The sequence below is a fragment of the Rhineura floridana genome, chromosome 2, assembly GCF_030035675.1.
Source record: "Rhineura floridana isolate rRhiFlo1 chromosome 2, rRhiFlo1.hap2, whole genome shotgun sequence".
NCBI classification, from domain to species: Eukaryota; Metazoa; Chordata; class Lepidosauria; order Squamata; family Rhineuridae; genus Rhineura; species Rhineura floridana.
In genome coordinates this window covers 38,304,955-38,329,030 of record NC_084481.1, presented here as the reverse complement: position 1 = coordinate 38,329,030, position 24,076 = coordinate 38,304,955, and the positions used below count along the sequence as shown (strand labels likewise).

Sequence of the window (24,076 nt, the reverse complement as noted above, 5' to 3'; positions counted from 1 at the left end):
CATAGTGCTAAACCATGGCAGCCAATGTCTGTTCCACTAAAATGAATAAATCCTGGTATGACAGTCAAATGATTGTGATGCGGTATCTTTTTGTTTGGGCAAGCATTTAGCAGCTTGGGATGTGGTTATTTAACTGATGTGGAGCATTTTAAAATGTATTTTGAGAGAGAGATTTACAGATAATATTGGTAGCCTCTTAAGTCTTTAACAAATGATAAAGATATTCAGTCAGCAGATTTTCAAAGGATTCTAACCTCACATAGTTATGGAAGTTCTGATTGTGGTTCTCTCATCTGAATTGCTTTGCTCAAGCCTAAGCTTATTACATAACCGTTCCTCAACTATTGAATAAAGTAAATGTGATATTTAAGATTTCCTTATCGCAAAGGATTGCGATTCCTACCAGAATTAAAACCAGCAAAAAGGGGGCAAAGTTATCCCATTCAGGCTCTTATATTTTGAAACAACACTCAACATATTTATGTTGTCTTGGATATGTGGCTTCAGGTTGCAATCCTGTACACACTTAGCTAGGAGTAAGTCTCACCAAACTAAATGGGACTTGCATCTGAATAGACACACACAGGATTACACTCTCAGTTACTAAAAAAAAAACCCAACACCAGCAAGAGGAAACAATTCTCAGCACAAATGTGCTTTATATGTAGCTTTCATTCTTCTATAAGCTAAGATGGCCATTGCATATTTAGCCTGTATCACAAAACTGTTCTTTTCATTGCTATCCGAACTGCTGAAAAAGCCCACAAGCTTTTATAGCCACTGCATTACTGGTAATATGTCCTTAAAATAATAGGAAAATTAAGGGCTATGATGAAATGTATCTTATTCAAATCTTCTTTGTCCCCAAATGAAGAAGGCAGACCACAAATTGATGACGTAATAGAGGGCAGGCAAAATGGAGGGAGTAACAAAAGATGGCGTAAAAACTTAAGATCAACTGATGGAGAAAGACAAAAATTAAAAATACAAATACTTCTGATAGCCAGAGGTCATGTTACAACAGGAAAAACCAGCTTTAAAAAAAATCTCTAAAAGTATGGAATATGTTGCCAAAAAGGAAGGTTTTAAGGCTCTATTTTACTATTAAGCTTCAGGCATGCTTGGAGAAGACTGAATATCCAGATCTATTTCAGTCTAGCTTCAGGCCTGGTCATGTCACTGAAACTGCCTTGGTCGCCCTGGTTGATGACATTTGTCAGGAGAGAGATAGGGGGAGTGCAACCTGATCATTCTTCTTGATCTCTTGGTGGCTTTTGACTATGGTATCCTTCTGAAGTGGCTCAGGAAGGTGGAAGCTGGGGGCATGATACTTCAGTTACTCTGCTCCTACCTCCAGGAATGTTTCCAGAAAGAAGTTATGGTAGGCTTCTGTCCAGCACTATGGAAGCTTTCCTATTATTAATATTAATATTGTTAATAATAATTACATTTATATCCCACGCTTACTCCCAGTAGGAGCCCAAGTTGGTAAACAAAAACACTAAAAACACTGTAAAACATCATAAAAGCAGACATTAAAATATATTAAAACATCTTTAAAAACATATTGAAAAAAGCTTTACAAACATATTAAAGAGCAATTCCAACACAGACGCAGAGTGAGATAAAGTCTCTACTTAAAAGGCTTGTTGAAAGAGAAAGGTCTTCAGTAGGTGCTGAAAAAATAACAGAGATGGCGCCTGTCTAATATTTAAGGGGAGGAAGTTCCAAAGGGTAAGTGCCACTACATTAAAGGTTCACTTCCTATGTTGTGTGGAACGGACCTCCTGATAAGACGGTATCTGCAGGAGGTCCTCACCTGCAGAGCATAATATTCGATTGGGTATAAAAGGGGTAAGACGATCTTTCAGGTATCCTGGTCCCAACCTGTATAGGGTTATTGCATCCCACAGGGTTCTATCTTGTCCCTCATGTTACTCAAGATCTATATGAAGCCTTTAGGAACTGTCATCAGGGGTTTGGGAGTGAAGTGTCACCAATATGCGGATGACACCCAGCTCTATCTCTCTGTTCTATCTGAATTGGGAGAGGTGGCTGAGGTGCTAGATAGGTGTTTGAAGGCAGTGAGGGGCTAGATGTGAAAAGACAGAGGTGTTATATGTTTCAGGTTCTTGAGTCCAGGCGATGGGGAGACAGTCTGTTCTGGATGGGGTTACGCTTCCCTGGAAGAAGCAGTTTTGTAGCTTGGAGGTACTCCTGGATCCAGCATAATCAATGGAGGCCCAAGTAGCCCCAGTAACTATTTATTTATTTATTTGATTATTTGATTTATATCCCCCCTTCCTCCCAGCAGGAGCCCAGGGCGGCAAACAGAAATGCTAAAAACACTTTAAAACATCATAAAACAGACCTTAACTAGAGTAACTATTTCCAGTAACAGCTGGTTCACCAGGTACACCCCCCCTTTTCCACCCAGAGATGACTTGGCCACAGTGCTCAAAGCTTTGGTAACTTCCAAACTGGATTATTGCAATGGACTCTACATAGGGCTGCCCTTGAAGACAACTCAAAAACTTCAGTTGGTCCAAAATGCAGATGACTGGCCGGGATTGCTTTTAGAACTCATATAACCCCAGTTCTAAAACAGTTGAATTGGTTGCCAGTTCAGTTTCAGGCCCAATTTAAGGTGCTCACACTAGTTATTAAAGCCCTAAACAACAAGTCCCAAATATCTGAGAGACCACCTCCTTCCCTACAGATCCTCTTGGGTGTTAACATCAGCCTCTTGGGTGTTAACATCAGCAGAGTTCTGCCACCCTCAGAAGTTCAGAGTATGGTGACCCAGGAGAGGGCATTCTCTGTAGCACTCCCTAACATGTTGAATTCCTTCCCAACAGAGGTGTGTCTGATGCCTTCACTGCACAGGTTTTGGTGAATGCTTGAGATCTCTTTACCCTGGCCTTTGACACCTTAGATCAGCCTTTCCCAACCAGGGTGCCCCCAGATGTTGTTGGACCACAATTCCCATCTTTCCTGACCATTGGCAATGCTGGCTGAGGCTGATGGGAGTTGTGGTCCAACAACATGTGGAGGCACACTGGTTGGGAAAGGCTGCCTTAGATATATATTTTCAGTACCCACCCTATTCCTGTAATTGTACTTTGCGTTAATTGTTTTTACTTTGGAATTTTAAATGGTTGTAACCTGCCCTGGGACTTGCTGGTCAAGAGTGGATAATACATTTAATAGTAATAGTTTTACAGTTTTATACTTTTAATCATTGTATTACATCTTAATATTGTATTGTATTTTATCCATTATCCTGTGAGCCACCCAGATAACATATGGTAAATGAATTCAATATACAAGAATATTTGTTTCAGATGAAAATGGGTTCTCTGGCTTCAAACATGGTCTTCAGAAATATTTCTATAACAATAATAATTGCCTAGTCATACTACTACGTAACATATAAACGTGTCTTGCTCTAGCAGTCTGTTCTGAGATCTAATCCATATGCATATTCTTTTGCACATGCAGATCAGATCCCTAAAATTAATGTGCATCCTACCCCTTAACATTGGGCAAGGGGACCTCAGGCCTGGGAGCCAAATGCAGCCCTCGGGACTCTTCCCTGGGCCATGTGCCTCACCAGCAACCTCCTTGGGTACTTTTGCCTAGCTGGAAAGAGTCTTTGAACGGTGATAATGCAACTTGCTTGCCTGGATGGAGAGACTGTGGGAGGGGGAAGAGAAACACCTGTAGTAATCTCTGGTTTTGTGTGTCTGAGACATAGCCCACTGTACAAGTCACTTCTGTTGCTCTGCCCACTTTTACTTCTGGCCTTGTCCTCCACAAGCATGTGGCTCCTGGAAGGTTGCCCACAAGGGAATGAGGTTGTTGGGCTGAAAACGGTTCCCCACCCCTGCTTTAACAGCCATACCCACTTGGAAGCTTAATGTTCTTATCACAGAACTCTGGTTCAGCCCAACTGTCTCCTGAAACAATATGTGTTATTTTTGTAGCCAAAGATTACAATCTGAATCCTAAACATAAGGACTGTCCCCCTGTTCTTATCTCCTCTAGTCCTGCACTCTTATTTCTGACACTGGACAACCATTAGACTTGACAGAGATAGATAAAATGTGCATCCTGAGGTTATCAAGGAAATCCAAATTAAAATAGAGAATGACACCAGAGTGGCAAAAAGGCAGTGTAGCCAAGTCTAAACAACATTGATTTTTTTATACCTATTACTGCAATTCCCTGGGCTCCTGCCGGGAGGAAGGGTGGGATACAAATCAAATAATAAATAAATAAATTCTTTACATGCATAATTCAAGACCAATTCTATTGCTACCCTTCGGAACCTTCTGTACTTTTAAAAGTTTCTTTCTCAAGGGCAGCTTCCTTTTCATGCATGAGATAGAAGATGTGCATAAGCCCTTTGTAAAAAGGAGAACAAAATGTCATCAGTCATAAATGTATAGATCAACCTAGCTAACTATTTTGTCCACTTCAAAACACTCAACAGATGTCCCAACATCTTAAAATATTTACTTTCCCCTATCTGCTTATTTATTTCAAACAACTTCCAGATCAAAGTACAACTTGCATTTCTATTACTACACACACACTATGAATTGGATCCAGATCTACTGAAATCAATGAGATTTCAGTTAGATGATGAACCTCAGTCCTACTAATTTCAATGGGTCTCCTCTAAGCATGACTAGGTCTAGATGCAACATAATGTCTTTTGCTCAGAAGACTTGCACTCATAGAAGGCGTGAGTACAACTCTCCTTTCATAACTACAAGAAGTTAGGATCCAATCTATATAATAATATAAAGTAATGAACTCTGGATATCTGAACCTTGGCCATTATTTTGTAGGATGGAAGTCTTACCTACTTAAGTCCATACCATAACTGGGATCAGAATACATACATAATTTTCACTTACTTTCCAAATCCCTAGGCACATAATTAAGAACAAAACAGCAAGTTCACTGGAACAGACCTTTTTATTATCTGTGTTGCTCAATAACCCTTGCACATACACATATGGACAGAAAAAGCAAAGATGAATCAAGAACGTGCATTGTATAGCAAACACTGTGCAGTGACCACCAGTGAACCATCCCCATTATTCACTTCACCGTGGGAACATCAACTGAAGATCTGCAGAAAGGCTTGCTTGGTACCCACAGATGTCATTTCGATACCAGATAAAAATGGCATTTCTATTTCCCCAAGCTTTTTAACACATCTGCTGATATTTATGACATTTACGTTTTGAAAATTTTGATACTGCTTTTGTTTTATCTTATATGCTACTGGTTTTTATCTTGTATTTAGATTTTACCATTTTTGCTTTTTATCATTGCGTGTGTTTCACTTTGACTATAAGCTGCCCAGACAATCTTTCACAACATATAAATCTTGTAAATAAATAGTGTGAACAAGTCACCAAACACTAAATACAAAGCTTCCACATTTTGCTTGTTCTTCTTGGCTGCAAGAAGGGTCTATGCACTGGGCTTCCCCCAGGCACCTGGTTGGCCACTGTGAGAACAGGATGCTGGACTAGATGGGCCACTGGCCTGATCCAGCAGGCTCTTCTTATGTTCTTATGTTATGTTCTTAAGACTGAAACGGTGTTCTTCATGAGCTGTTAGAACTGATTGCGGCTACCATCAGCCAGAAATTCCAAGGTGAACCAGCTCCAAGTTTGTGCAATCAAGTAACAAGAAACTAAGTTATGTACATATCAATAATATCTTCACAGGCCACATAAATACAAAATGGTAAAGTGCTCCAAGGTGTAAAATATCAGTCTCTCCAAACTTAGCCTTGCCTCTAATAATCAAAATATTAATAAACTTTTTTTCCTTTTTACATACTAAAGTTTAATCATGTAATGATATATTAGCATCATATATATAAACATATTCATGCCTTATTATTAGCCAGCTCCATTGCAAAGTGAACTCTTATCTCTCAAAAACCACATATTTCCTAACAGGTTATTATTATTACTACTACTGCTGCTGCCATTACTATGTATTAGTAATATTTGTCACTTTTTCACAAAAGTCACTCAAATGTTAAAACATTAAAACCAAGTATAAGAACAAGAAGGTAAATAAGAATCTAATATATATATATATATATACATATAAATATGTATGTATATGTGTGTGTTTGTATGTAAATTTGTGCGTATGTCTGTGTGCGCGTGTGCAGATCCAGCTCAATCCACCCCACTAAAGTGATGAGCAGAAGAGGCCACAAACATACTTAAGTACACTCCAAATAAGGGCCAAAAGCCTGAGTGAATAAAAATGTTTCTGCCTAGTACCAAAAAAGATAATGCTGGCGCTAGGCATGTCTCCCTTGTGAGAGAATTCCACAAATGGGGAACTATCACTAAGAAGTCCTATTCGCATGTTGCCCGCCTGCACCTCCCTCAGAGAAGGCACAGAGAGAAGGGCTTCAGATGATGAATGCAAAGCCTGGGCTGTTTCATGTGGGGAGAAGTGGCCCTTCAGGTACTGGAGTCTCTGAGCCACATAAAGTTTTATAGGTCAAAACCAGCACTTCGAACTGAGCTTGGAAACTAACTGGTAGCTAATGCAATTGTGTCAAGATAGGTATTATATGCTCATACTGTATTGCCCCAGTCAGAAACCTGGACTACCAAGTTCTGCACCAGCTGCAGTTTCCAAAAGCACCTTCAACAGCAGTCCCACATAAAGTACACTGCAATAATCTAACCTAGGACGTTAGAAGTAATGCTAGCAATTCACCTCTCCCCAAATATTTTTCTTGATCTTGACTCACTCTGAAGATATTCCAGTTTTAATAAACCCTTCAGAACCATGTTTTTACTAAGACTCCGGTGCTTTCATTTAATATCAGCCTATGTATGCACACAAAAAACCCTAAAACGGCAGAGGACCTATACCTCAGTAGTCAAATACATTCTTTGTATGCAATCCCTACATTTCCAATTAAAAATATAACAAGAACTGAATTGGAAAAGACTTCAACCTCAGACATTGGAGAGCCATTGCCAGTCAAAACAGAAGACAATATCCCATACGGATCTCTTTACAGTCCAAACAGTAATGAGCTGGATGAAACAACTTAGTATAAGGCAGCTTCATATTTAGTCCTGACAACATCTCCAAGCTCTTTAGGTTGTATCCAGCACTGCTGCTCTCCTTGCTCAACAGACTTCTGCTTCTGTAACACAATTTCCCTTTCCTATCCCCTCTGCAGCCCCTCAGAATCTGATCCAGAGGGTTGGGGGACCCTCCAAAACAGATTCTGAGGTTGCCTGGGGAGAGGAAGAGAAAGCCCCATTGCACAAGCAGAACTCCAGTTGTGCAGTGGTGGATAGCACCCTTTAAGTTCAGGCATCACCTGTTCTGCACTGTTTATTCCAAACAATATTTAATCTACTCAACTCTATCATACCTTCATCTCTTTTTATCTTAATCACTGTAATTTCTCTCTCTCTGGATTTATGAGCAAGTACTCCAAATGTCAGTTTTTCTGAATTGTAGCTGCTCATCTTCTCACCTAAAAATAGGAGACAATATCCCATATTTATCTCTTTATAGAAGACAACTTTACAGTTCAAATTAAACTCTAGTTCTCTTTCTACTCATGCATACACTTTCTTTCATTTTATATCTGTTAGCCTACATTCATGCTTTGCAACCTGCCAGTGCAACATTTGGCAATCTTCTATCCAAAGCATTTATTTGCTTGAAGTCTTGGGACTGCATCATTAGTACACAAAGCCAACTTGGCTCTGCTGCATTCATGACTACATCTTCCCATGATCTCCTCAACCAAACATCTTCTAGAATATCTCCCTGAGGCATTACAACCGTTAAACATGCACACACTCAATGCTGCCCTCCTACGTTTCCCAAACCACTCAGCCTAGTTTTCCAACACTTACTGCTATTTAGCCTAAACCAGTGATTTTCAAATCTTCTGAATTCACCTCCGAGTGAATTCCCACTGACTTGTCTTCCAATGAATATCTGCCATAGCACCCCTTCATACTGTACAGCGTTCTAGGGTATGTTCTAAGAAGTATTCTTGCTCTAAACAAGGTCCTGGACCAACCTGTTGGGCCTCACCATGTGAACCGTGACTGTATCATATTCCCAGCACTTCTTTAAACAAGTTGTTTTGGTCTATCTGCTGTTATCAAGTTTCTCATTGAGGAACTCCTAAAAAACTTCCAAGGTATACTGTTTGGAAATCACTTCCCTAAATCATAATATAAAGGAGTATGCAACATAAAGAAGTAGTCACCATGCCTAGGCCTTCTTTCAGCCACCATTTTGTGCATCACCCACAAGACTAGTCTACTTCAGAGGGGGGTTTTTAGGATAAAAGTGTGAGACTTTGGATTTATTTTAGCTAGCCTTAAGGCACTTGTGCTGAAGGCTGGATAAAAGTAAGTATAATAAATGTCCCCTGAGGCTTTCAATGAGCTGAATTTGAGCCATGGGCCTTGCATTGCATATCCTTGAAATAATGCCTCATGTTTTCATTAAGCAGCTTATAGCATAATTCTATGCACACTTAACTGGAAGTATGCCTTGCTTCTGAATAAATGCACATACAATTGTGGTGTTTACATTAATAACATGTTCACAACTAGATTCTCACTAAGAACTTGTCTACACATAAGACCGTGCAAAATGATTAAATTCCTCTAGGTGGTATAAGCAAATGCTTTAAGATGAGAGGGAGTTTGGTTCATCATTTGGGAAGATACCACATCATCCAAATACATCTCTTGTTTCAGCACAATATATATTTTGAACACACCTATTCTCTCATGCCATTCCCATACAACAAAAAATGCTTCAAAATGTGAATGGTCTTACTTACTGTGTCTGTTGCAGTTTCCAGAAACATTGGGGTTCCTTGACAAAACAGCTTTGAGATTTGACTCAGTTTTTCCAACCCTGTGGATTTAAATTGGAATGTTACTACAGTGCTTTCTTCTTACAGTTGAATGTACAGATTTGTTGAGAAACTTTTCTTATACCTCAGAGTGAATTCTCAAGTGATGGAATTGGTGTCTGTCTAAAATGAGTTTCCTGAAGTATTCATTCACTAAATGTCCACATTTGAACACATCACTAAGCCATGATTTAATGCTCAGGAAATGAGCATAGCCTCCTCCTGCACTTGCCCATGCAGGTGGAGGAAAAAGAGAAGCAGACATCTGAACTGGGATGATGGTTTAACACCAATTATGTTTAGTGTCAAAACAAGCCAGCTTCAAATTAAGCTGGCTTATTGAAACTAACTATAGTTAGTGTTAAGCTGTGCTCCCTGGTTTGGACAAGGCAAGCCACATTTAAGGCAAAGTGAAAGCAAACTTCCAGCCAAGTTCATGCTAGGAGACAAAGCAATGGAAGGCACTCCATTCAAATAGGTCTAAAATAGCAGAACCTTATAGAAATACTAGTTTGCATATTGTACTTAAATTTCCAATTGCTATTGTATCAGGAAACCAAGTAGGAGCCACCGACATCACAACTCTCTCATGTCATGTTCAGACACGATAAAAATAGTTTTAGAATGGTTATGTTCACTATTGGCTAAGAGCTCAATACAGAACTTGGATTTACATGTGGTCTTCAATCCCATGCATCAGCTACCACACTGATTCTTATGCAGCAATAGTGCTAGATACTAGTTTACAACCTAGTTTTCACCTGCTGCTGTATTAATGTTGCAAGGAGAATGGTTCCATAACAGAATATAGTGGTTTAAATAGGAACAACTTCGACCAGTGTCTACACCACTCTCAACACAGTGCACACTAAATACCCATCACCCTGTAAAGGTTCTAGTCATATGGGTTCCAATGTATACCTGGCCCACAGACCCAGGCCAAACTGGTCCTGCACACTGAATTGTTTTCAGGCCATTACATTGGGGGGGGGGAGAGGGCAGTTGGGGAGAATCAATGAAGGATGACGGCTCTGTGAACAGCTGTAAGGTAGGAGCAATAGAAAGAACTAAGTAATTGGGAATCAAAGTTCCTTTCACAGAAAGCAACAATTCCTGACATGTTTCAAGCTGGGACACTTTTCATCATGGGATATGACGCACGATACAGACAAAGTCTGTTTCGTAGATGCACTGCATTTGATATTAGATTTTTTTCAATTGAATCTGATTTTTTAATAGAAGTTTTTAGTACAATTCTCTAATAGGCCTTCATACCATGATATAAACAGCCCACTGAATTTCTGTACAGGGTGAGGAGGAAAGGCCTTTCTTCCTCCATGGACATCCCTGCAGGAGAGTGTTTAAAACACAAGGCTGATTTTTGCAGAAGCATACACTTCCCAAGTGTACCAAATGCAGCAAAAGCGAAAACTATAGGAAAAGACAATTACAACAGATAATAATTTTCTGAGCAGTAAATTTATCAGTCTGGCCTACACTTCTTCCTAGTTTCTCCTCACTGAATGCTCTAACCCCTGGTTCAAACCTAGTATGTACCCAGAAATATTACTTGCCAGATCCATAGGAATGAATACAGCAACAGTTTGTTTTTGCTTCTCCTGTGTTCTTCAGATTCTCAATTGCACCCTTAAAGGAAAAGTAATCAAGGCCTGGCCTACACCAAAAACAAAATGGAAAAATCTCTCACTCTCTCTCTCTCCTCCCCCCCCCTCAAAAAAAGCATTATAAGCTTTTAGAAAGGTTGGAGTGATGCTACACCTTCCTCAGAGGCACTTCTACTGTGTCTGTTCTGTATCAGAACTCCCACTCTACCATTTCTGGCAGCTGCAAGTGTTTTCTTCTCTCTGTCATTTGCTATTCCTTCCGTGCACATAACCTCTTCTCTTTCCTCTCAGTTCCTCTGCTGAGGAATTGAACAAGATATACAAGATCTGTCAAGACGAGGCCAACTGAGATATACAAGATTATTTGCTTTTGACCACCTAGCAGAGGAGTCATCCTGCTGCTTCCAGCTATTTACAAAATAACATGAAAGTGAGCACAACTGCAAATACCAGATTATAAAATAAAAAAATGAGTGATCTATACCAAAAGTTTCAGAAGAGAACCCCTCCTTAGATTTCTGTTGACAGAATGATTAAACAAAATTCTCCACAAAATATTCCCTATCTGTATCAACATATAAGGGTGGGGGGAGAAGAGTCAGTACAGAATTTCTCCAAGACTCTGATCCAATATTATTTGTGCAGATCAGATCTCAAGGCCTACTGTCATAGTTCTATACAAGGCATGGAATAACAATGTAGATTTTTAGAATATTCTGCATTGTTCAAGAAATATTCAGTCAGTATCTGTAAATATTACCATGGCATTCAATACAACATCAGGACTAGGCCTTTGAAACTGCCTTCTCAGTTTTAACTTGCCGTCATCCTTCCCTTTACAATGAATCAGTTTCAGAGAAGACTATGATCTCTTCAAATTAGAAAAAAACATTTTCTCATGAAAATTAAAACTTCACCATGGTGATGAAAGCACAAGACAGCTATTCCTGGTTTCACCTTTAAAAATCATGGAGCAAGGAAGGGGAGAAGAAAATCAATGCTACTAGATTACAACAGGAATGCTGATATGAGGAGGTATCTGCAGAGCCACCATTTTTACATGTTCATATGACTGCAAAGATCCATTACATTTTTCTTCAAGTAAATAGACAATAGATTTGTCATCTTCTCTTCAACTAGGATCAAAGAACTATTACCTGCTTTAGTCACTGAAGTTGTAACACCTGAAATTATTCCACATCTTTTTTAAAAAAGAAAAGTGCACATACACAGCCTTTCAATTTCCCACACAATACTTTGAAAATGGAAATTCTTTTAAATCAGCCACTTTCCCACTAGGTGGCATGGTGCAGTATAAGCGGAAAGGAAGAGACAAACATGTAAAAACAATGGACCTGTCCAAAACCAAGAGATATGGTAAACACATTTCAAAATGCTGCTGTGCTGAATCAACTACTCTAGTCATGCATTTCTTTCACAAAGGCAAAAGGATAAGATGCCAAAGCCCTGACTACACCAGAAGTCACAAGACGGCCAGAGAACAGCACCCTGGGTTACATTTTTACTATCAGTGACAAGTCATAGTGAAAGATTCATAAGAAGCCACATCCATTCATCTCCAGGCTAGGATGCAAGCTTCTGTCCCTCTTCTCACAGACAAGGCAGCGCCTATTTCTTTCCCACAAAATTACCGTCCCTCTGGGGTATTTTTTTTAATAACCCACTTTAAAGTTTAGATAAAGCTACACAGAAAGTTAAATGAAAAGTGGACAAAAAAGGTGAAATACTTTAGTAGCAGAACATAAGAAAGAAAGAGACTGGTGCCTTTCTGCACTCACCCGCTTGTAAAGGCAAGGTTTGGAAAGTGACAACACAAAGAGAAAGAAGGCAAGGAAAAAGGGAGGGGGAGAGAGAGAAAAACTCGAGCAATAGATAGCGGCAGAGAGGCAGAAGGCTGACTCTGCTCTACAGAGAACAGCGAGGTTGCTTAATACTAGGTTTGTATAAAAGCCACCAAACGCGTAAGTTGCATGGAGAAACCTGTTGCTCTGATCTTAAACGCGACTATGATTAAAACTGACAACAACCGTGGAGAGAAGGATCCTGTCCTTGAGAATAAAGAGATCAAGTTGCTGCTTCATGCGGCTCCTTCCCTGCCACCACGAAAGACAGAAATCCAATGGCAGAAATGACCAGGTTAAACAGGAATCCCTGAAGGGAAAAGAAGGGGGACAACGGGCTCATCCAAACTCACCTGGATAATCCACATTTCCCCTATTCGCTATGTGTTTTTCCGCTTTTTCGCCTGTTTTTTCGCTTTTTTAAATGTTCAGAAAACCTCTGTTTTTGCAGCCACACATCAAACATTCTTTCCGGTTTTTCCCAAAGTCCAACCTCTAACTCCGCCCCTATGAGCCAATTGGTCCACAGAATATGACGTGTGCTCTCTGCACCGAAGCACACTAACGCAGGCTCTTGGATGCAAGAGCGGGAAATTTGAATTTAAGTTGCTGTAATGGAGGACGAGCGAAGGAGCTAGCGGGGGTAAGTGCGCAAGCGGGCGCGAGCAAAGAAATCCCCAGCCAGGCAGGGTGGGAGCTGCAATGGAAGCAACATGCCATCCACAGCCCCCTCGCTTACCCGGGATGGGATGAGATGGGGGAGAAGAAAGCCTGCTTTGGTTTGTGCCACCTTTGAGTTACGACGCTGGAGTTGGTTCCTAGTTCCCAGCTCCTTATTTGCTTGAAAGTTCAAAACACTAAAAAAACACTTCAAGCCAAACTTAGCATGTCTCTGAACCCCAAAATATATGTTGGGGTACCCTGTATGATATATCACTGTGATCGGGGGACTCTCCCCATCAAGAATAACAATGCATTTATGCAATCAAAATCATCAGGCTTCTGATATTACCATAAATACATAATGATATCATAAAAAATAAGTAACTGGGGGTGCCCACCCCAAAATCTGCTCTGGGCCAGGACTGCACTGGCATCTCATAGTAGACACCCTCCCCTTTTCTGGGGTATATGATTTATCCTGGCCCAGAGCAGATTTAGGAGTGGGCACCCCCAGTTACTTATTTTTTCCTGTAAGTTTTGGTCTGCTTTGGTTTTGCGTAGATGCCCTCCTCCGTGCCCTGCACCCAGCTGAATCTCTGGGCCAGGTGGGACACAGTGGCATCTCATAGAGGACACCTTCCCCTTTCCTGGGCTGTATGATTTGTCCTGGCCCAGACCAGAATTTGGGGTGGGCACCCCCAGTTACTTATTTTTTCCTGTATGTTTTGGTCTGCTTTGTTTTTGTGTAGATGCCCTCATCCGTGCCCTGCGTGCAACAGGAGCTCTGGGCAAGGTGGGACGTAGTGGCATCTCATACAGGACACCCTCCCCTTTCCTGGGCTGTATGATTTATCCTGGCCCAGAGCAGATTTTGGGGTGGGTACCCTGAGTTACTTTTTTTCCCCTGTAAGTTTTTCTCTGCTTGGTTTTGCATAGATGCCCTCTTCCGTGCCCTGCACCCAGCAGAAGCTCTAGGCCAGGCGGGATGCAGTGGCATCTCATAGAGGACACCCTCCCCTTTCCTGGGCTGTATGATTTGTCCTGGCCCAGAGCAGATTTTGGGGTGGGCACCCCCAGTTGCTTATTTTTTCCTGTAAGTTTTTCTCTGCTTGGTTTTGCATAGATGCCCTCCTCCGTGCCCTGCGCCCAGCAGAAGCTCTTGGTCAGGCGGGATGCAGTGGCATCTCTTAGAGGACACCCTCCCCTATCCCAGAGCAGATTTTGGGGTGGGCACCCCCCTTTACTTACTCCTCGGGTTAGTAGTCATGGGCAGTCCCTGCTGTATATTAAAGTATCACATTGTTGCAACAACGACGAAACTCAACAGTAATAATGTGATTTCTTTTGGTTTCAGATAATGGACGGTCATTCAACTCGTGGCTGCTGATGAGATGATTTGGGAAACAGCCCCTTGTCATGAGCAGAATGTTGAAGGGCCCACCCCAGCTCACCTTGTGCAGAAGAACACACCAACACACCCCTTAATAGAAGGGTGGTGTGGCTCCCTCGTGTGACACACTGGCACACATTTGGGAAAGGAGGGAAGGTTCGCCTATTTTGCTGTCATGAAGAGCCCTGCAGCTGGACCTGACCAAAAGCTCAACAATAGTTTAAATTAGAGTCAGTCTTTAATGCCATAGTTGTTCATGGCTGTGCTAATGCACTCATGCATTACTCAAACACAGAAAGCAGTCCCCTCCACAGCAGATCATTCAGGTGGGCATTTTCTTGAGCAATCCAAACTGCTGCTCCCATTTTTTCAGTGTTTATGATACTTTCTTTGCTGCAATAATTACCGGAGCGCATTTTTGTTAAGCATTGAGAATAAAACAATTTCGGAAAGAATGCCCGCTTTATTTCTTACGTACAGATTAAGACATTGTGTTCTAACAGCCCATAAACTTATGTGCAGAAAGCAATCCCATGTTTTGCTGCACCTATTACAAAGGAATGCAATTCAAAAACATCATTCACAAAAGTGACTTGTGCCAATACAGTCATAACCAGAAGTCATTCTTTTGCTATGTAATTTAACATCTAAACTTTAAACACAGTGAAACAGTACAAGAACCCTTCATTAACAACACTGAGCTCCAACGCAAAAACCGTTTGAATACATGCACACACACAAAAAAAAGAGGTTGGCCATAGGTAGCAATCGTCTTTCAGGATATATCACACCAACCATAGAAAATGCAAGGTATAGCATTTTATGACTTCTTGTTCGGTGTCACATGAAATGCATCCTTGGGTATTGCTTACGTAGTAGTCGAATGCCCACAAGAGAAACCTACGCATTCACAGAAGCACAGAACATGTTATATCAACCGGTGGACACAAACTAGGGTTGCCAGGTCCATGGCCTGAGGCTGATACCATATCTTTAGGAGAAGAGAAAGTCAGCCAAGTGCATGTCTTCTTGCAGCACTGCACTGAGAAAAACCACAACGCTGAATTCTCCCTAACCCCTGCACAGCTTGGCTGACTTTCTCTTCTAAAGATACAGAGTCAGTAGCAGGCCATGGACCTTGCGACCGTAACACAAACTGAGAAGGTGTCAGAGTCCACGCACACCACAGTTATGAAGAATCTCCTCTGCAGAATCCAAGTGATGGAAAGCAAATGTTTAAGTCAAGGCAAGCTGAATTAATATTCCACAAACTTTCTGAGCTTCAGACAGTGCAGAAACAACCAAACCACATGATGTGCCTATAAAGGGAAACGTTAAGCATTGCACCTGAGTACGCTATGTGCACCAAATTCTTCCATTGCTTTCACAGCTCAGAGCTTGGAGATAGTCTCTACTCGCTCAAGGACGTCGTGAAAGAAATTGAGAACATTTGCATTACAGCAATCGATAGGATGAAAGTAATGGAGGCCACATTGTACACTGCATTAACCCAACTCCAATTATAAGCACATGCATGCACCCCTTCTGTCTATAAATTGTTGTGTGCCACTATAGTCATTTTGCAACCGTGAAAGCCATGAAACATTATTTATCCTTGGGTTAAGCATGTACAAACATACACCTAGGGGCTATAGGGTTGTGGCTTTCTGACACGTCTTACATGGCGAGAAAATTGCGGGGTGGACGTAAGTGGCTGGATTGAGGGGGCACCGAACTGGGATGGACACACTTCTGAGCTGTGTGGGTTAACCATTCCAGCAATGGGACTTGGTGGTGGCCTAATCTGTGCAACTGATGATGAACTCTCTGCATCAATTACTGTCTCATCATCAGACTCACCACTGGAAGATATGAGGTCCTGAGAAGAAGGGGACAACTGGAAACTTGGTGGTTTTGGGGTGTTTGCCTGCAAAGAAGGGCAAACAGATCTTTGTGGTTTTGTGGTGTGTCCCTTGTTTTCCTTTCCTGTGGGCAAAGGTGGTCTTTTTCTCTTCCTACTTAAATTACTGTCACAGGTAGAGGATGTTGTTGGAAGCTGCTGCAGTGGCACACTGATGGTTTGTGTTCTGGTTTTCCCACCAATCCCACTTACATTGCCACCGCTAGCAGCAGCATTGGTTTGTTCCTGGAAAGTGCGGGTCAATGTTTCGAGATTAGACACAATGGCAGTAACAGCCGAGACTATCCCATTCATTGTGTCCAAGTACTTGTTTCTGACCCACATATTCTGTGCAGCATGCTCGTCTATAGTGGCAAGGCTCTGACGAAAAAGGTCGTTATTTTCTCTCATTAGCAACATGAACTGCTCATGTTCAGTTGCTGCTGCTCTCTCCTACAAGCGTCCTCTTTTGCCGCTTCCAGTATAGACATGAGCAGTGTCTCTGCATGTGTTCCTTTGGTTTTTTTTTCATCTCAGTGCTGCAAGACGAACTGCCAGTGACAGGGTCACTGTGGGGTTGTGCACTGCTGGGTCTGTGAATTGCACAACGTTACATGTTAGTGTTGTTCTGCGAAATGATGGGAATCATTCTTCCACGCCATAACTAAGAGGGTCCATAATTTGTCTTACATTGCAGGAGTAACGCCCACACACTGTTCAAATAATCCCCCTTAAACAATGTACCAACATTTCCATGTGCATCTTCCGCATCCTCATGTTCAAGTTCAGGTGCATCTGGTTCCAAACCTTCTGGAGACATGGCGAGACAAGAATGAAAATACAGTGAAACCTAACACAGTCTTTGCAACGATTTCAGATTGAGAACATACAGCAACAGTGGTCCGGGTGGTTTAACAATCAGTCCCTCTTTGCGGCCAGCTCTGGCAGTTGTAGTTTGGTGATAGGAATAGTGTGTATACTAACAACTTGGAGCACCTTGGCACACAGTAATGACTGTTGTTAGCAGACCAGTGTTGGTGAAAAAGCACGACAATAGCCACAGTGGGATGGGGTCAGGGTGGTGTCCACTACACATTGCTTTAACAATCAATGATTCAAATGTCTGGATTCTTTGTTAAAAAAAAATTAACAACTCTTGACGGCAGTAACACTTGCACATTAAAAACCTGAAGTCAAAAAAAGTGTGCAATGAAAAATTATTCAGGAACACCAGTTCTTGTAAGCGTTGTTCAGAAGAGACAGAGCTTGGACAATTTCTGTTAGTGAACTACAAGTCCCATCAGCCACAGCCAGCACGGGCACTGGATTGGGCTGTTCGGAGTTGTAGTTCCAAAACTCACTTTTCAAAGCTCTGGGAACAGAGTGGTGTTTCTGTAACAGGTGCAAGAGAGAAGACAGCATATTTGTATACCAAGGACCTCCACGTTAATTACAATGCAAACCATTTAAGAAACCAAAAGAAAGTGGAGATACATAAAGGAGATGAACTGTCCAAGTCACCTCCATGGATGAAATGGCATTTCCTTATTTCTTGCCATTTGAATAATGAGAGCCATTTAGGTACAGTGGTAAAGGTGTAGGACCAGGGATCCATAAGCACCTAGCCATGAAGGTCACTGGTTCGCCTTTGGCCACTCAATGCCACTCATCCTCAGAGGAACTCCATGGGAAACCACTGCTATTTTCCTAAATGGGATAAAAGAAAGCCTACCTGTTTGCTCTGCACAGAAATCTTCATCTCTATGCACATCTCCAGCCTCTTCATTGCAAACGGTTGCTCTCCCTGCAAGACAAAAGTAATATCAAGTTCTATACCCATGCATGTTATTTCAAAAAAAATTCAAACTAATATAGGTTGGTGCATTCCAAATAAAATAGTTAGGTTACCACATTGTTTGAAATACTTGAGGCAGTACTATGTCACTGTTTAATTACTGTCCTGCGTTGAATGGGGAAATTCAGTGCCACAGCACCAAGGAGAAATAATGTGGAGAGACAGGCTTCAGACAAATTCTCAAATAAGCTGCAAGCGGCAGCCCAAACTGAGGGAACACTGGAATTGGTGGACTTGTTTTCCCTTTGTAATGCCAAATCCACATGTTTCTGTGCTGTTCTGTTTTGCAGTTACTGTAAACGGCACAGAGAGCTTTGGCCATGGGGCGGTATAGAAATAAAACAAATGAATACATAAATTTAAAAATTGGTACCCCAAATCACACAAGCCACCTTCCTAGCCTTTTCCGCAGGGGAAAATCCAATAATGGCTTGCTACACACACCTCCCCCCCATCTCTTCCAGGTCTGAAGTCGCAGTGCTTTGCATAGAGTAGAGCTGCAGAAAAACTCTAATACCTCTCAGGAATGCCAGCTGGGACCTCGGGCTCCACTGCAACATTCCTGACCTCCAACATCAGAAGAGACAAGCCCTTGGTGTTCCATCCTCTGTTTCTTGAATCGGCTTTCCCCATCTCTCTGTCCCCCTCCTTTCCTGCCTCTTTACTCCTCTTGTTTGCAGTTCACCTTGGGCAGGAGAGCCTTTCCTGGTAGATGTGTTCTTCCTCCCCTACGGAGAACGTGGCTGGATGGATAGTAATAATACTAATAAAGAAAGAGTTGGAAAAAACAATTTTTTTAACTTCAGTAAAAATCATGAAACTATTATCCTACCAAAGTGACGGTAGACAATGCATCCAATAATCATTTTGAAAAGGAATGCAACATTTATACTTTAAACATGGTTCAGTTCCAAATTAAAATACCTGCAAACAACACAACAACAGTTTGTCAGCACATGCAGGCATCCCTTCTTGCCATACACTTGGTTTATGTGCAACTATTGACATGTTGCAACATTGGATGCCATGCAACATAATTTCTCCCACGGTGTAGCATGGAGGAAAAAAGAAAAATAGGGCCGAGATGGTTGTTGCTTTGGAAGACATCTTGCCCTGCTTGAAAAGTGTGGGGTGCACATAAGTGGCTGGAGTAAGGGGTTGCTTAACTCAGCGGCTATGTCATTCACTGTGTCTAGGGACATCGTTCTCTCCCACATGTGGTGTTAGGCACACCCGGAGAACTCGGTTAAACTGGTAAGAACATTCCCTCTGTGGTTCCCAGATCTCTTGTTCTGTCTGGAACACCCTGAGTGCCCACCGCTCCAACTCCTCCTCCTTGCCCCTTCCAACTCTATGCAAATTGCTTCTGAGAAAATGTGATACAGGTTTTTAGTCTGCTCGATCATAAATACAGTAATATATTAACGTACTCAATGGGACCAGAGCGAGTATGTAAACCGAAAATGTCCTTAAAGTGAAGCACTACCTTTTAAAACTTTTCCCCCTCTCCTTCATGCGGAGCCTCAAAGCCCCGCACTAAAGCCTCTGCTGCTGCACTGCCACACCTCTCAGCTGATCATGATTGCACCTCCCAGCTGATTTGCGGTGGCGCAATCGCTTCTATTTCCACCCCCACGTGCTAAAGCCTCTGCTGCTGCGCTGCCGTGCCTCTCCCTAACCCTAACCCTAACCCTGTAAGTGGTTTGCTAGCTGTGTTTCTGGAGAAATACAGGCATATGGAGCATGTACGTTATAGCGAGGTGACATTAAGTGAAGCGACATTAAGCGGGGTATGCCTGTACATAGATGTCATCAGTGGTGTGCTGGCAAATGTTTAACAACCGGCTCTCTGGGGGGGGAAAGGATGCATATATAAACGTACATAAGTAGGGCATTTCCAGAAGGGTGTCAGTGTCAGTTTGTAGCAGCAGAACTGTTGTGGCACCTTAAAGACAAACAGATTAATGATGGCATAAGCCAAAGGCAGCCAAAGTGGTGCCTTCCAGTTGTTATTGTAATGTTGTTTGACTCTTATCAGCCCAATCCAGTATGGCCAATGATCAGGGATGATAGTTGTAGCCTAGCAACATCTGGGGGGCACAACATTGGCTACCCCGATGTAATTGGCTTATGGCTGTGGCCCTCCTCTGTAAAGCAGCAGTGAGGAAAAGGTGTCCCTAAAGATACCTGACTCCAGCTCTCATCAGCTTCAGCCAGCATGGCAAATGGTCAGGGATGATGATTATGAATTCTCAGTATTCCATTAGGAAAACATGCAGTGTGTTCAGAAACACACGCAGCCTCTAGAAATATTGCAATGTAACATTGCCCTCTGTATTATCTGAAATCCCCTTAGCATGCACAATCTCTACTGTCCTTGCAGTGGTATTCCCCAGATGTTTATAGAGATGGCAATTCCTTCTTTCATCTTTAAGAGGGAAAAAATAATTTAAAAGCTATTAAAAACCAGGGAAATCTCAGACCCAGGCACTTTCCCACACTCGGCACTAGGAAGAGAAAATAATTTATATGATCAATTGCCTTTGCAACAGTTTCCTTAACTTGGATACAATGTATCTGCTGACTCTGAAACAATAACCACAGGAATGTGAAATTAACCACCACCACCACCAGCAACAGCTCTGTGGAGAGCACAGCAAAGAAGCAGTCAAAGAGAAAATGAAGGGATAGGATCGTTTGTGTTTGCAACCGTTGTGTTGTTCTGTATACAGTGCTCTCTGGGCCCTTCCAACCTGTCACTATTTTGCAGGTAGGATTCAAACAATCACAAGCCAGCAAATGACGGTTGCATAGTTCACGTGGATTCAGAGCTCTTGTGCAACTTCCAAGAAGAATAAAATCAAAATAAAGCACAGACTCACAGTAAGAAAACTTGATAGGAAGTAACATTGAGGATAACAATTACTTCACATGGCATCGTATAACCTCAATGCAAACAAATCAGAGTGAATGATCCATCATCAGCCAGCGTGGTATAGCCTTCCTGCAGATTTTGAGCAAACAAATCATGATGAATGCTCAATAAACAGCCACTGGAAGCAACCCCTCACCACTCTGGCAGAACTGGAGCTCAGTGGTAGTGTCTCTAGGTCCCTGGTTCAATCCTTGACACCCACAGGTAGGGCTGGGAACGTCCCCTACCTGAAGCCCTGAAGAACCTAGAGGGATTTAGGGTCTGACTCAATACAGTATAAGGCAGCTTCCTAATCTGCTCCTGGGGATGAAACGCGGAGACAGGAGCTGAATGCAGATGAGACACGTTAGGAGACATGGCCAGAGTCAAACCCTCAGGACTAGAAGCTTCAAGGAGACAAAGTGTGTGTGTGAAAGAGAGAGAGTGAAGTGGTGCTTGAAGGTGGTTCTGGAAGAGCCCTAGCAGGGCCTATCAGCTACTCACCAGTAGTTACAGCAAGGGCGCTGATGGTGCTTGCTGTGTCGGCTATGGCACGGGGGACTCTCAATGTGCATAGGAATTGCTGAGTTAAGACAGAGTCTAAGGCTGACGGAGCCACCAGTGTCACTTGAGGTAGGCAGCACCAAGGAACTCACCTGGAGCAGAAGCATCAGAACATAAGTCCAGCCTGCTGGATCAGGCCAGTGTCCAGCATCCTGTTCTCACAGTGGCCAACCCAGGTGCCTAAACCCCTGTGGGGCTCCAAAGAAACTCTGGGTGTGCTATTGCACCAGCTTATCACAGTAAAATTTCACTATGAAGTTGGGTCTTCCTGTAATTAAAGTATCTATATGTCTATGGGAAGGTTCTTAAACTGCAAGGGTGTTTGCCCCAACGCTAAGATGTGTTACAATAAATCAGGCTCCCCCTCAACTGTCATCTACAACCGCTATGAGGTAGAGGGAGAGATGAGACTGCAGGACATCCCCGCCCCCCAGTTGGCTCTGCTGTCAGCCCAGCAGTTTTTGGCTCCTCTGTGCCTTGAAATTTTTCCATTCCAGCTGGTAACTCCCCAAGAAATAATGTCTGAGTTTTCCTTTTCCTCTTCTCTCCAAATCACTTTTCCTTTTGTGTTATGTCATTTAGTTTGTAAGCCTAAGGGCAGGCATTGCCTTATCACTGATCTTTGTAAGTCCCTCTGGGAGCCTTATTCAGCTGAAGAGTGGGATACAAATGCTTTAGATAATTAATCAATCCTTGTAGTGAAGAACATAAAAAAGAGCCCTTGCTGGTCAGAACAGAGGTCTACAGCATCATCAGTCTCCTGCTCCCAACAATTCTCCTATGGTGATGTGTGCTTATTAGTGCACCACCTTTGGACAAAAGACAGGCACAACCAGGCAATTCAAAAGTTATTTCTGAAGAAAATCTGTAGCTCATTCTTTTAAAGTTCATATTCACATTTGGGTCCCTGCAAAGAGTTTGGTTGGCGCGCAGGGAGTTGTCCTCTTTTATTTTCACAATAAGCCTCTGAGGGCAGGATGGGATGATAAATAATGACCGGAAAAGGATTGTGTTTTGTTTTATTTTAAGAATTTTAAAACTGCTTAATATTAAATGACCACTCAGTGAGTTTTATGGCTCAAAGGGGATTTGAATTCAGGTCTCCCCATGTATGGCTTAAAGCAAGTTCCCCCTCCCTAAAAGAGTTTGTAATGCAGTGTTTATCCTACACTGGCCAAAATGCTCGTTTGCATTACAAATGCCTTGCCTTCTGAGAGAACTCAAAGGAAATTTCAGCTAAATTTTTAAAACCTCTAAAGAATAGGCAACCACAGTTGATTCACCACATGGCAGCAGGGTATGGGGGTGTGGTGTGGGGCATGGTGTGGGAGTTTGTAATATTTGGAGTGCCTCTAAAGAGTCTGTCAAGAAAATCTTCCTTCCCTGTCAATGCAGCAAAATGCTATCTGCATTCAGATCAGTGCACCCAGCTATTTTAAAGCAAAGAATTTGGATTTATTCTCACCTGAATTGTACTAATTCAGACTGCAGGGAAAGGCTCAGATGACTGAATATTTCCATATACAAAGCAGTATCTATTCCTGTATATAGAAAAGTAAAATGTCAGGGAGACAGACTTCTTTCTTACATGCTAACTTATTGTGGATTTTTAAAATTTATTTATGTATTTTATTTTGGAGGAACAGATGATCCCCCCCCCAATAGTCTGAAGTGGAGCATCCTAGATCTCAAAACATAGCAATTTGGTTTGGTGGTGCAGCTGGAGGGCTACTGTCCCCTTTCCTCTGCTACATTAATTGCTACCTATGCCTTCCTGCCTTTTGAGTTCTCACCTACACCAGTACCAGCTCCTTAACTGTGATGTGTTGAGAGAGCTACATACCTTCAGGACAGTAATGCTTACAATGCTGGTGAGAGCCAGAGATAAATCATTCTCATTGAGAAGAATTGCTCTGTAGACTAACTTCCAAAGGCGATTAGATTAATCCATAGTTTAATCACCTTTAGGATAGTCTGTAAGACCTTCTGTTTTAAAGCTTTCCTATCAGTTAGACTGATGTTTACAAGAACATCACTGCAATAAAAATCAAAGCCATCCTAAAATATTTCCACAAACACATAAGCAAGCATTCATCTTTTAATTGTCAGTTACAAGTTGCAAAGAACTATCAAGTATCTGATGGATGATACGTAATCAAATTGTATAGTTTATTAAAAGGCTAGAAATTTAATGATGCATATTCTATGTACTACACACATACATACATATACGCATGTATCCTGTGTATTTATACTATATGCATGCCACTCCATAACATAAGTTATGCTTCCTATAAATAGTTAAAATAAATCCTGTGCGTGCTGTTTTGGGAGTTAGCTCCAT

The 24,076-nt window shown here is 41.9% G+C and overlaps 1 protein-coding gene and 2 long non-coding RNA genes across 7 annotated transcripts in view; 1 reads left to right on the top strand and 2 right to left on the bottom strand.

Moving 5' to 3' along the window:
• SESTD1 (SEC14 and spectrin domain containing 1) overlaps window positions 1-12,936 on the bottom strand; it is a 78,946-nt gene extending 66,010 nt beyond the window's left edge. For 2 of the 4 annotated variants that reach the window (XM_061608317.1, XM_061608320.1), the window contains exons 1-3: window positions 12,800-12,936; window positions 8,885-8,961; window positions 7,445-7,549 (exon numbers count right to left, since the gene is read on the bottom strand). The gene's annotated coding sequence lies outside the window, so the exon portion shown is untranslated. Of the gene's footprint in view, window positions 1-7,444; window positions 7,550-8,884; window positions 8,962-12,632; window positions 12,655-12,799 lie in introns of those variants that run through there. The other 2 variants (XM_061608319.1, XM_061608318.1) reach the window with 2 other exon arrangements.
• LOC133376354 (uncharacterized) lies at window positions 12,924-14,954 on the top strand. The gene is made up of 2 exons (XR_009760456.1): window positions 12,924-13,089; window positions 14,464-14,954. It is a non-coding gene; the product is annotated as an uncharacterized LOC133376354 (long non-coding RNA).
• A 7-nt stretch (window positions 14,955-14,961) lies between these two features.
• On the bottom strand, window positions 14,962-23,272 carry LOC133376355 (uncharacterized). Of its 2 annotated transcripts, XR_009760457.1 has the most exons (5): window positions 23,198-23,272; window positions 21,673-21,824; window positions 18,772-19,017; window positions 18,132-18,203; window positions 14,962-17,209 (listed from the first exon to the last, which is right to left on the bottom strand). It is a non-coding gene; the product is annotated as an uncharacterized LOC133376355 (long non-coding RNA). The 2 variants fall into 2 exon arrangements; XR_009760458.1 differs by lacking the exons at window positions 21,673-21,824; window positions 23,198-23,272 and adding an exon at window positions 19,741-19,825.
• Window positions 23,273-24,076: the final 804 nt, after the last annotated feature.